Consider the following 12,776-nt stretch of genomic DNA (forward strand, 5'->3'; position numbering starts at 1 on the left):
AAATAAAAGTAGAAAGCAGCTGCAATCCAGTGATATTGTTTGGAAATGTTTCCACCTACTAAGAAAGACGAGAACAAAGGAGCTATAGTCAGAATCCTTCAGGGCTGGTAGAGTTGCTAGCAAGTATTGAAATGCCTTTGCACTCTTGTAAATAGGTGATCATTATCATCAATGACTGAACGCCATTTTGGCAAAGCACCCATGACATTTTCACACTGTGCCCAGTAGCTGAAATGTGCCCAGAAGCTAAAAAGCATTGGCTTGAAGCTACTCCAGGAAAAGATTTAAGACAACTGATTAAGCACTCAGTCTGAGTATCTAGAGAATAAGGCTTTGGTAAGCTTAGTTCCCAGGCACAGACTTCTGAAAACTTATTTAAGTAGAATGTGCTTACAAAGCCCTTTAAAGATGTTTGCCAAACCAAAATTGTTCTAAAAAGAAATCAAGTGTAAAAGGTACTTTGGGTGTGGGATTGCAGACATTTAACTTTCCCCTTAACTTTTCTCATATGCAGAGAAATGCCAAGCAAAATTAGTTATTGTAATGCGATGGGATGTGTTTTGCTAGGATCAATACAGCAAGGATATAAGGTATTTCAACTGCACTTGCTTGAATTACCTGATATATGTCACCCAACAGAAGGCCACTCATACTATCATTCTTAAACAAGAGGAGAATGTTAATGGGAAATGTGTGATTGAATCCATTTGGATATAACTCAACTCAGTGCCACCTGGTGATGAAATGTATAATATCACAATGGGTTTGAATACTCCATGTCGAAACCACTCCACACTCACTAACTTGTGGCAGATATGCATGCTTCAAAAATGTTTGGAAAGAAGTATGTTGGGCTTACATGAACACAACCCCTAGCCCCTCTATTCCTCAGTAACTGTTTTTTAGGTTTCTTCACAAGCCTAAAAAATGATCACACTGCTTGACGGAATTTACTTACTAAAGTTAACACAATTCTTACAAGATCGTTCCCCTTTTTTAAAAAAAAAACTTATATGGAAACTGAAAAAAGAGGGGGTGGCTTTGAGAACTTACACAAGTTCCAAAGCATTTCTTCCTAATCATTTTCAAAGCACAGTCAGTGCTATAACCGGCGGGTTATAACCCGTGGCTAATTTAAGACGTGTGGACTTCAGTTTTCAGAATTCCCCAGCAGCAGAGCTGCCTGAGGAATTATGGGAGTTGAAGTCCATATATTTTAAAGTTGTCAAGGTTAAGAAACTCTGTTATTCATTAGGAATTTATATCTCTCAGTTCAAACAAAATATTAGACAAGAATCTTCTCTCATCACCTAAAATCAGAGATGTCCAATGAGGATAAAAGAAGTCAAAAGAGCAACCTTTTAATCTCCTCTCTCCACTCCCCTCACTCAGCCTCCACTTGTCAAAATGAACAGCAGGTAAAATAATTAAGATAATTAAGAGGAAATTTTAACGAAATAATGTAGTAGCGGGCAACTATTTTGTGAGTGGGAATAAGTTCATTATCCATATTTAGAAATACTAATATGCTTTTATAATTATTATAATGAGATGTTTCTAAAGAACTATTCATTGAATAGACTGAAGTCAAATGGATAAATAATGTATTTCCTAAAAAAAAAAAAGATGCAAAGACATTATTTCATGCTACTTGCAAAATAATTACCAATGTTTCAGGACCATCCAGTGATGTTCATTTAATATGCTAATTGGAACTTATTTGCCAAAAGAACAGAACCCTTAAAACCATGAGCTGTTCTTTTATCTGCCTCTTATATTTGTATCTCCAAGGAGCATTTACATATTTAGGCTGTAATATTAAAACAAAAGAGTGCAAATGCAGCTTTTTAATGCTGAAAATACTCATCAGCCCAGATCAGGCATACCACAGGAATTATAATTGAGTATAAAATTCTTGCATTGCTCAATGCTTCTTGGGTGACTAACACTTCAACAAAACACATGATACACGTTGGGAGTGCAACTTTAAAAATAAAGAGGCTATAATCAAATAATTTTCCTCTCCCATTTTAAAAGCTGTCTATAAGAATACATTAGGGAGCATTCAAAGCAGCATCAGCAGCAATTACCTTTAAATCAAAAGATGGTCCTTCATACATGTATTTCTAGCCAACCCAAATTTAAGAGATCTAGCCTGCATATTGGACTCCTGTATGCAGAAAGTCCCAAATTATCTTCATGAGGTTTCTGAAAAGTCTTTGTTTACAAACTCTCAGAACACTTACCAGTTGGGATATATAACATCAAAGCTAGCAGATTTGGGAAGTAACAATTCAGACAATCACTAAACGGCAGGGGAAAAACATGCAGAAAACTCTGCCATTTAAGCTAGATATTTGCAGCCCAGGTTTAGTCTAGGGCAAGGGTGTCAAACTCGCCACGTCACATGACATGTCGTGACTTTTTTCCCCTTGTCGAAGCTGGAGTGGGCGTGGCTTCTGCGTGAAGTAACTCACAATATTTCTATCTTGCTTTTGCCATATGGCTGATATGCAGAGAATTTTTGGCATCATCTAGAATCATCCAACCATTATTATTCAAAATAACAGTAATGAGAACCTTTATACTGTATCACTTCAGTTATGACTGTGTAATAGTATGAAGATGTTTTAATTCAATATTGAGGAAAGTGACTACAGACTAGATTGGGACACTACTATTATAAAAAGAAGCTTTAATTAAAAGATATAATTATAGTAAATTAGAAATTAGCTCCACTAGTAAGTTATTTTTATTAGTAAATGTATTGGAAATTTTAATTTGGGAGAATTTTGATCCTATCATCAGGAAGCATTAGAAGTCATACTGTACTCTCAGACTTCCCATTTAGTTATTTGGCTCCAGGGCTGTATCATCAGAGATGGTGACCAATGTCTTTCTGACTTCAAATTGCGACCAATGCATGTCCTTTTGAACATGCATTGGTCAGCAATTCCGCCTACCATACCACAAAGACATTTGGGCTCTTTGTACTATGGCAAACCAATACTTTGCAGATTGGAAGAAGAATGACCCTGGATCTGGTAGGTGGTGAGAAATATTTTCTGGCTTTAAAGATCATCAGGTCACACACACTCCAAAGTAATTAATAGGGCACTGTGAACAGTCATAAACCTGAAAGATTAAGAGGCTGGTAGGACACTATCTTCTTCACTCCAGGGCATGCCTACCCTCTACACTATATTGTTTTATGTGGTTGTTTCCCTCTTTAAGAGTGACAGCATAATTCAGGAGAGCTTTGTAAGAGAAACTAAAACATTTTTATTTTGTTCAGTTTCAAGACATTACTCCCTTGGCCTGAATAAAAGAACATGCTTGGAGTCTTTCTTATACTTTTGTAATATTTTCTTTAAAAACCACATGCACTTTATTATCTGTAGTAAAATTACTAGTTTCCTAGAGCAAACTTTCCACTTTTCCATTGAGTTGGTTGTTACCACAGCAAATCCTGACTGAAAACTTTCTGCACTATGGGTAAATCACCAAACTTAGAGAGGAAAAAGGGAAGGTTTTCTGGTTTTATATAGTAGAAAGTTTCCAAGTAGATCTGTATTAAAGTTGAAATTGGTGGAGGGAGACCGGAGAAGACCATCAACTTAGTAACTAAGGCACACAATTCTCAAGGAAACTGGTAGGTGCATATTTCTTATGTAAAATGTAATATTATAACAACTTCATTTGGTTCAGAGTTTATGAAGCAATAAAATGTTTGTAAGTGTTTAGAGTTGCATCCACATTCTCCTGGGCTCCAGCCTGGCATTTATTTGCAAGAACAGTTTATGGATTCATAAACCTAGCAGCAAGAGAACAATTACAATAAAAATATTTCTTGCAATGTATAAAAGTTGTGAGATTACATGCAGTTATTTACTGGACTGTGCTCCCATTTTTTAAATGTATTTGAGCTATTTCTCATTGCTTTTAGTAAACAGTGTGGAACAAGTGAAAACTAGAAGTGCCTACTTGCATCAATAAGATTTGGGTCCTGGATTCTGCAAAATTTTTATAATTGCTTTCCCTAATCTTCCTCATGTGATTACTCTGGATGTAAGTGAGACAAGTATTAACAAAAAGTGCACAAATTCTCCATATTTCAGGACAATATTGGGGAGCTATTTGTTGCCTGTTAGTATCTAGTTAACAAGAATGGTAGAAGCTCTGAGAGACAACTGGCTGTTTTGTAGTGAAAATAATCAAATGATTCAGCCATGTATTATAGCAACAAGAACGTTCTCCTAAGCTGAATCTTTTCCTAAGAAGGCAGAGGACAGTCTAGAACCGTGGTGGCGAACCTATGGCACACGTGCCACAGGTGGCACGCAGAGCCCTCTCTGTGGGCACGTGTACCATCGCCCCAGTCCTAGGCCTTCAGCTGGGTTTTATAAAACCTTTTCACTTTAGGCCTCCGCCACCATGTGCAAAAAAAAAAGGTTCAATCAATCAATTTCAACTTCTCACGGGAAAAAAAATGATCTCGCAAAGTTGGAATTGATTGATTGAACTTTTTAGTCCCGCCCAATCTGCCATTATCAATGATGGAAACTAATCAAGGAGAGAAGCAACCTAGAACTAAGGAGAAACTTCCTGACAGTTAGAACAATTAACCAGTGGAACAACCTGCTTCCAGAAGTGGTGAATGTTCCAACACTGGAAGTTTTTAAGAAGAGACTGGACAGCCATTTGTCTGAAATGGTATAGGGTTTCCTGCCTGAGCAGGGGGTTGGACTAGATGACCTCCAAGATCCCTTCCAACTTTATTATTATTATTATTATTATTATAAGCCACGCCCACCCAATGGGCCATGCCCACCCAGCACCCGATGATACATAAGTGGGTTTTGGGTTGCAGTTTGGGCACTCGGTCTCTAAAAGGTTTGCCATCACTGGTCTAGAAATATATGATCTCAAGAATGACAATGAGGCCCGAACTACAGTATCTCTATGAAACTTTCATGAAAGCCTTATAAGGCCAAGTCTAAACTATGTTGTGTTATAAAATGCAGATGATGGTTTTACCTTTAATATGGTACAGAAAAATTCTTCTGCATTTTTCCCTATCAGGTCATTAAGAAAAAAATACAATTTGCTTTTAAAAAGAAATTATGTGAAGTTGTCATGGATACACTTTTTGGTTCCTACCTTTATTTGGTATGATTTAAGCCAAAGGGTGGGTCTTCTTTTAGTAGTGATTCTGGCTTCAATTAAATCCCAAGAGATGACATTCTAAGAAACCTCTCCCGTTGTTTTGGTTGTTGTTGTTGTTTTCTGATTACATACTCTGGACAGAGACATGGAAAGAAATAGAAAGGAAAAATCAGCAACCCCTATAATCAAGTAAATTGAAAACCATCATCCCCCAAAATATTTCATGCTCTCTGAGAATAAGCAATAAAAATGGATGCCTGCTTCACATTGGAAGCAACATTTTGAGACCCAGCAAAGCAAAATAATGTATAATATTATATTTTTGAAAGGATTTATGTTATTCTCTTTGTTCAACTCTCTAACATTGTCTGTTTCTCCAAAGGGGCACAGAATAAAGGTCTGACTTCCTGTATTTAACTAGGAAGGTTGTGTTGTATATCTTATTGACCTGATGGTGTCAGTCTTGCAGGTCAATAATCCTCTAACCATATTAATTGAAACCAAGAAACATTGGAAGATCACAAAAAGAATTCCATTTCATGAAACTGTAACATGTAATGGGAACAACATACAACATAACCAGTGAAAAAGTAGGCAGTTTATTTCAAGAATCTGACACTTAACCCCTAGTTGCATTATAGAAATGACTGAGAGAGCATTTAAAAATGTCCTTGCCAACTTGTCTCTAAATCTGTGAAGCTAATAACATTTTTGAAGTAACTTAGCATTTTTAAAGATTTGTTTAAACATTTACCAATATCAGAGGAAGTGAAGGCAAGAAGAATGAGTCTTACTCTATTTGGCTCTGGTAATAGCCTCCTGACTGAAATGGAAGAGGACCACTGTTTCATTAATTACATGAATTCTACACATATACAGTCTTACAGTAAAGAAGGGGGGGAAATCCACATTTCCATTGTATAAGGGGGAAATCCACATTTCCATTGTATAAAGGGTTGTTGTCTGCATTTGGGAAAAGCAGCTGCAGCCAGGCAGAAATGCTTCCCATCCCCACTTCTTCAAGGATAGGCTTTTTCTCAAAGTAGAGAAGAGATGGACTCATTCATTCATTCATTCATTCATTCATTCATTCATTCATTTCTACTCTCTGCTAGTTTTCCAGGTGTCTGATTAATTGAGCCACACCCTATTATTTCTTGGTCCATGATAATACCCATAAGCAGCCTCACCCTGCCCAGGCCATTTGCCTACAAAAATGTGGGTGTGCAAGAGAGAAGAAAAAGAAGTCAACAAGCAAACAAAGAAGCAAGAAGCAACCTCTAGATAGAAGATACAACTAATACAGGCAAGCAAGAGGGCTATCAGTAAACTGCCAGGACCATGATAAGATAAGCAGCCCATTGTAGTGTGATTCCTAACTAGAGCTTGGCTTAGACCAGGAGTCTTCAAACATGGCCCTTTTATGATTAGTGGACTTCAACTCCCAGAATTCCTCAGCCAGCATGTCCACAAGTCATAAATGGGCCAAGTTTGAAGACCTCTGGGTTAGATTTTGGTCGGGAACTTTGTAGTAACGACAAGAAAAACAACCACAAAAAAGCACCTAAGCCCAACCAGTGCAAGAACATTTGGAGTGAAGCAAAGGTTGTTTGCCACTTTACAAACTTTAAGACTTTTATTTGCTACAAGAAGTAACCATGGACTAAGCTAATTGAAAGGCAAGCATCCAGGATTGTAAAGCTTAGTAATGAAATATTCCCAACAAACTTCTTTTAAGTTTTCACTTTGTATTCTCTGTGTTGCCATTTTATTTTCTTCTGATTCTGACAGCTGTGCTTTGATCTGGAATACAGCCTACATGAGCTGAAATAACAAGCTTGAGTTTATTTACTTCAGGACATAGAATCACAGTAAGTGGAATTTCTTGGCTGATTTCAGAAAAGGAACAAAGGTCAGATTTGGTTATTATTAGGATGGGGTAATACCAAGTATCAGGTCTATGCCCCTGACTCAAAACTTGGAAAAACATTCCAGAAGTAAGCTATAGCCAGGTACATTTTCATTTATTGCCAAGAAAATGAAGGAAAAATGTCAAAGTAGCCAACAAAAGAACATTTTAGTTTTATACTACATAGTATTTCTACTGTATGGCCTAGACTATCATTTAAAAATGAAGCTGGCACTCATTGTTCATAGAATATCTATTGCGAAATGTTTGGCTGTACTTTGTTGAGCCCATGTAACGAGAACTTCCATTTCTTGTTTTTTTCAATGCTCTTATTTTGAGCTGTGTCTTGATTCTATGCTATTGTCCTGGCCTTTCCCAATGCCTATATCATACAGCCTGGCTTTTCCCCTGATAAATGCATTGAAATTGAAGCCATCATCCAGAACTGTAGGATTTAATAATATATCATTATTTTCACCATGATTCAACAAGCTGGTTAAACAAAACTGCTTAGATTTAAATTCACTTAGAGCAAGCAAAACTTCAGGAACTTCTGGTTGACTTGTGGTTCAGACTGCTAAAAGGAGACCCAATTCCATTCTCAAAAGGAATAAATTACATCATCTGTTCCCAAGGGACAAATTCTTTCCCACATCACTTCTGCTTTGCCAGAAGATCAATGGGAAAGCTTCCCAAGAACCTTTCTAATAATCTCCATTGAAATTTGATTGATTGAAGCATTCATTTAAGAACATTTTCCAATCTGAAAAGATGGCATAGGTTACCTATTGGAATTTTATCGATTTTTGTCTCCTCTATATCTGGGAAAAAGTGAAAACTAACAGTTATATCATTGTAAGGATACTTGCCTGGTACTAGAAATAAAGCCATAGGCTGGCGATATATTCTGAATACCCTCTTTAATTCTTCACCCTTTTATTCTGAGGACAGAATAGTCTATTCATTAGTGTACTCAGAGCAGGATATCAGCCTCGGTTACAAGATAAAGGCAAATGCTTTTCTCCAGAGGACAGACTATGAATGTTTTTTCACATTCCACACTCTCTACTTCAGGAAGTTGCCCTTTCCTTGTGATTCTTCCCTTTCCTACATTCTTTCCTCACTGATCCCATGTTGTCAAGCATGATAACACAATAAGCTCAAATTTTGTTTGTATTGCCTGAAGTGATGCTTGAACAATCACTTGTTCTGCTTCCCTGTTAGCACAGAATTTTTTTAAGTGTGTGCTATGTAGAATATCTTTGAATATTGCCTGAGAAGCAGTTACCCTAATCGTTCACAAATCTGCCTCTCCTCATCTCATGTCTGCAAGCTATTAATGCCTGGATGAGAAAAACAACTGCTTAGATTCAATTCAAGCAAGATGGGTTAGATAGTTATTGAGAATATTACTAATTCTGGAACTATAATACTTTGGCACTCAACAGATTGTGCTCTTTGAAGAACAGACTTGAAATTTAGATGCCCTCTTGAACTCATGGCTTCTTATAGAAAACTATGGCCAGAATGGACTTCATCCGGCTTCTGCAATTTATATGCCACTAGGAGCACTAAGTTGGTCACTCGTTTACATGTTACTGTATAAATTACTGTAATTTGCTTTACACAAGGCTGCCTTGAAGACCAGTTAAAAACTTCAGTTGGAGAAAAGTGCAGCAACTCATACACCTATGGAACAATCTTGTTATTGTTATATAACAGCTTTAGTAGGAGCTACTTTCACTACCAGATTATTTTCATTATGATCATTTCCTATAAGGCCTTTTATGAATCAGGGCCCAAGTATTTATTCCAGAAGATTTTGCCTGTTCAGATTAAGTGAACTGAGAACCCTATTGAGAGTCCCCATCTACCAAGAAATCCAAGAGAGGGATAGAAAATGAGTATGTACTACAGGAGCTTTCCTCCTGTGAAATAGCTTGCCCCTTAGTATGACAGTGGTTCCCACATGTAGTATCTGCTGGAAGCTAGCAGAATAACAGAGTGACTTTGGAAATCTTCTAGTCCAACCCCCTGCTCAAGCAGGAGACCCTATACCATTCCAGAAAAGTGGCTGTCCAGTCTCTTCTTAAAAGCCTCCAGTTTGGAAAATCCACAACTTCTGGAGGCAAGTCATTCCACTGATTAATTGTTCTCACTGTCGGGAAATTTCTCCTTATTTCTAGGTTGCTTCTTGATTAGTTTCCATCCATTATTTCTTGTTCTGCCTTCAGGTGCTTTGGAGAATAGGTTGACCCCCTATTCTTTCTTACATATTTATTACACACAACAAAGATGTAACTATTCTGGAAGGCCTTTGCACCTCACTGGCACCAACTGTGCTGATGTGTAATTCTCAATCCATCATTTAATTGGATTTTGGTATCATTATATTTCTTTATATTTATTGCATTGGCTCATTACTGTTGCTCCTTGGGTAGCACTTAGAGCTTTTTTAAGCTTGAGGCAATGTTTAAAATAAATATTTTATATGTTTATGTTTATAAATAAATATTTCTGGATTCATATGGATCAATGGAAGCTATCTTGCATTGAGTCAGACCTTCAGCCTATGCAGGGTAGTGTTGTCAAAACTGCTGCTAGCAGTCACTGAAATTTCATGCAGGAGTTTGACCAGAGTTGCAAGAAAATAAGACTGAACCCAAGATCTTTTTTTTATACTGAAGATAATTTACTATGGAAGTACATCAAACCATCAAATGTTATTACTACAATGTTCTGCCTTCCACAAGACTGCTGTCTCGATTCATATTCCTATGTTTTCCACTTCCTTCCCAATTATTACATTCAATTGTGAATGTATCACAAGACTCCAAACAGATTTTTTTCTGCTTTGAAATAACATCTAGGCCCATCAGATGGTCTCACAACCTTGAAGGTGTATTCTATTCCCACTATTGAACTCTCTGAAGTGAAGACAGCTCCAATTCAATTACCAAATGTCTAAGTCTCTCTGCCAGTGCAGATAAAGAGCAAGCTGTACTATTCAGTTGTGCAAAATTAGAATTATATACCAAATTGGGCAATCATTTACTTGACATTGATAAAAAAATTTGAGGAGTCTCTGAGCTTGGTTGTTTTCTTGAAGATGTTTTATTATCCAAACTAGGTAATATTATCAGTGCTCTTTATGCCCCAATCAGTGTACACTTGAGGACTTCATGGCAGCACAACAGAAAGTAATTAACCTTGCTAGGTTCTGGGCAAGATCTGTTTAATTTGTATATATTTTAATCTTGTATTTTATATTTTAAATGTTATGTCAGATAGTATGCCTTATTTTAATTGTAATGCCTCTGACACAAATAAACAAACAAACATCAGTGCTGATGTTGTTACCTAGTTTGGATAATGAAATATTTGTAAGGAAACAACCAAGTTCAGAGAGCACCAAAGTATAAATATTCTTCTTTACTGATAAGAATTTTCCCAGAGAAATTAAAGCTCAAAAGCATATATAGGGCATTATACTTAAACACTTACATTTTAAACATTTCCAGAGTCCTTAGTGTAATATTTACATCACTCACTTGACTTCTCTTGGTGCTAATAGAATGTACAATGCAGATGGCACAATTAACAAGAAATTTGTGACATGCGAGTCTTCTGAAACTTGAGTTTCTTAACTGTATGAAAAAGAGTTACTTATAGAGTGTGGTCCTCAATGGAACTGCATCTTCATGGAGGAAAGTGTGTAGTGGGGTGCCCCGGGGCTCTGTTCTGGGCCCAGTGCTCTTCAACATCTTCATCAATGATTTGGATGAGGGGATAGATGGGGAACTCATCAAATTTGCAGACGACAACAAGCTGACAGGAATAGCCAACACTCCAGAAAATAGATTTAAGATACAGGAGGATCTTCATAGATTTGAACATTGGGCACTATCTAACAAAATGAAATTCAATGGTGAAAAAGTAAGGCACTACATTTAGACAAGAAACCAAATGCACAAGTACAATAAAGGTGCTACCTTGCTCAGTAGTAGTAACTGTGAAAGGAATCTCGGAGTCCTAGTGGACAATCACTTAAATATGAGCCAGTAGTGTACTGCAGCTGCCAAAAAAGCCAACACAGTGCTAGGCTGCATTAACAGAGGGGTAGAATCAAGATCACATGAAGTGTTAATGCCATTTTACAATGCCTTGGTAAGGCCACACTTGGAATACTGCATCCAGTTTTGGTCACCATGATGTAAAAAGATGTTGGGACTCCAGAAAGAGTACAGAGAAGAGCAACAAATATGATTAGGGGACTGGAGGCTAAAACATATAAAGAATGGTTGCTGGAATTGGGTATTTCTAGTTTAATGAAGAGAAGGACGAGGGGTGACAAGATAGCAATGTTTCAATATCTCAGAGGTTGCCACAAAGAAGGAGTCAAGCTATTCTCCAAAGCACCTGAAGGCAAGACAAGAAGCAATGGATGGAAACTAACTAAAGAGAGAAGCAACCTAGAACTAAGGAGAAATTTCATGAAAGTTAGAACAATTAAATCAGTGGAACAACCTGCCTCCAGAAGTTGTGAATGCTCCAAAACTGGAAGTTTTTAAGAAGAGACTGGACAGCCATTTGTTTAAAATGGTATAGGGTTTTCTGCCTGAGCAGGGGTTGGACTAGATGACCTCCAAGGTACCTTCCAACTCTGTTATTGTTGTTATTATTGTTATTGTCAGGGCTTTTTTGTCATAGAACGCTCAGAACGGAGTTCCGGCACCTTTTTTGGATGGAACCTTGTAGGGTAGGCAAGGCGGGTTGTATAACGTGTGTGAGTTCCGGCACTTTTTTTTTTTTTACAAAAACACTGGTTATTGTTATTTTTAAATGTGCATGTCAATAAAAAAAACACACAAAAAGCTAAAAATGGCTCTCTGACTTGAAAGTCATATTGTGTGTTGATTCAAACATCAGTAACATCAGATTCAGCCAGCATTTTACTCTGTACCCACAATAATGAAAATATAATATTACTATAAGTTGTTGAGCTGCTAGAGTGTGCACAGATAGACGCAGAGTCTCTGCCATTTGGGGTTGCTAGATGAGGTGAGAGTTTCAAGATTTGTCATGCCTTCAAATATTACTTTGTAATGGAGGCAAGGGTTATTTGTTTGTTTGTTTGTTTATATTTCACACTTCTAAACCATCCATCTCCTTCAAAGAGAACTCTGGATGATGTACAATAAAACATAAAAATAAAAAAACTGTACATCAAAAATTAAAATGTTAGAGTTCAAATTTGGAGTTAAATTTTTTAAAAATTATCAGAATAATTAACCCTGTTAAAAATTGGTTGACAAAGACAAAGGGGGGGGGCTCTGGTGTTACTTACCAACCCCACAACTGTGTGCTCCTTTGGGCTCCCCACAGAATGACTCAGAGCCATGTTTTAACACTTTTTTAGAAGGCCAAGGAGCCTGCCTTACTTCCAGAGGAAGAATATTCCATAGGGTGGGGGCAACGGCAGAGAAGGCTCTCTTCTTAGACCCCACCAGTCAGTTATTGTTACAGATCTCATCTCTAAGATTAAAAAAAAAATCCCAAGCACAACAGCCAAACAAATAAGACCTTATTTAAGAAAGGTTGTGAACCAAAGTTCATCTCCTACTCTAGAAAGTAATAATCAGTAGTGGCAACTCTAATGGGAGGAGACAAATTAATCAAGATGATGTACAAAGCTAGCCCC

Source organism: Protobothrops mucrosquamatus, unplaced genomic scaffold (genome assembly GCF_001527695.2).
Source record: "Protobothrops mucrosquamatus isolate PMUCROS unplaced genomic scaffold, P.Mucros_1.0 scaffold461, whole genome shotgun sequence".
Classification (NCBI taxonomy): domain Eukaryota; kingdom Metazoa; phylum Chordata; class Lepidosauria; order Squamata; family Viperidae; genus Protobothrops; species Protobothrops mucrosquamatus.